Raw genomic sequence first — 1,539 nt, 5'->3', positions numbered from 1 at the left:
AACCAGCTAAATGGTAGGCCTTTTCAGAACCTGGACCATCCTAAGGCTACTCCAGTCTCCATGAAAAAATTGAATTTCTGGTCCAATTTCCTTTGGGTATCTCACTCATTCACCATGTAATCTATGCCCGTTCCCTGAAAAATCATTCCTCCTGAAGTTCCAGTCTCCCACACCTAGTCCTTTCTAGAAAAAATGGAATAAGGATTTTTTTTTTCTTCTGAATGCCTTCAGGGCACTTTTGGCTGGCTGGAGTGTTGTGGGGATCAAACTACAGCAACCTGAAGCTGACAGCTTTGTGGAAGCAGCCACTTAAAGAACTGAGCTAGGGCCAGGTCTCCGACTAAAACACACTTGCTCAGGCCTTTCTTCTTAAGGGCTACAATGAGACCAAGCTGTTCCCTTCCTGACATCTCCAGTTCTATCTCATTCTCTCCATGGTAAGATTTAAATTTCCTAGGGTGTATTATTCTTGGAGTAATTTCCAAGAGGTTCCACACCGTTGCCAAAGGGGGCCCTCTTAAATGTTTTCCCCTAGATAGTCCCCAACAGGACTTCCGTTCCCCAATTCAACTGTAAAAGGCATTCATGAGTACATCAGAAGCAGGCGAGTCTCCTCAGAAATACTTTCATTTAAAATTTTTCCACAGAGTTTCATGTGGAGAAGAAGTGTAGATGTATTTGTTTTTAATTTTCTTAAAAATTAAATAGAAAAATTTAATTTATTAGAAATTAATTTTAATGGGCCAGGGAGTTGTCTCAGTGGAATAAGCACTTCCCTAGCAAGTGCAAGAGTCTGAGTTCACTTCCTGCTTCTGCCAAAGAAAGAAATTATTTTTAATTCTTTTAAATTAATATTGGTAGGGTTCAAGGAACAGGGATTGGAAACACAGCCCCCTGAATCTCAGTGTTCTGACTCAATAGGCTCGGCAGAACTGCAGGTCATGGGCACTGCAGAATTCGGAAGGCTCTTTCTTTCATCTTCAGTGCTATGGGCCCCAATTCTCCAGTCTAGTGAAGGCATTCACCATTCCATGTATAAATGATGCTTTCAAAGCTATGGTACAAGAAAAAGAGATATTTCTCCTCTTGGCACTCACCTCCGAACTTAGTTCCAAGGCTGAGTTCTAAGAGGAGAATATCCAGCTAAATGCTAGGCCTTTTCAGAAGAGCCTTCCTAAGGCTGCTCCAGCCTCTAGGCAATAATTGAATTTCTGGTCCAAATTTCTTTGGCTATTGTTGTAGCTCAAAAATCAGATGAGAAGAAGGCAAGTCTAAAAGTTAAAAGAAGAGCTTTATTTTAGCTTGTACCCAGGGGCAACACCCGGCACAAAGTGCCTAAGTGTGCCCCGAGCATTGACAAGGATCAGTATTTAAGCTTGAAAACCACAAAAACAGGGAAGGGGTGGAGAGGAATAGTCACAGGGATGATTAATTGGGAGGAATAGTTCATTGAGATGAGGTTTGGGGAACAGATATAAGACTTGAGTCACAGAGATGAGGAATTGGGAGGAATAGTTCATTGAGATAAGGTTTGGGGAA

The 1,539-nt window shown here is 41.8% G+C and overlaps 1 long non-coding RNA gene across 1 annotated transcript in view; it reads right to left on the bottom strand.

Annotated features, from left to right (window-relative positions):
* Positions 1-216: 216 nt before the first annotated feature.
* LOC111814642 overlaps positions 217-1,539 on the bottom strand; it is a 1,812-nt gene continuing 489 nt past the window's right edge. Inside the window, exon 2 of the long non-coding RNA XR_002819570.1 lies at positions 217-278. This is a non-coding gene — a long non-coding RNA (uncharacterized LOC111814642). The remainder of the gene's footprint in view (positions 279-1,539) is intronic.

This window comes from Octodon degus, unplaced genomic scaffold, assembly GCF_000260255.1.
Source record: "Octodon degus isolate 3935 unplaced genomic scaffold, OctDeg1.0 scaffold00390, whole genome shotgun sequence".
NCBI classification, from domain to species: domain Eukaryota; kingdom Metazoa; phylum Chordata; class Mammalia; order Rodentia; family Octodontidae; genus Octodon; species Octodon degus.
This window is presented reverse-complemented; position numbering and strand designations above follow the sequence as displayed.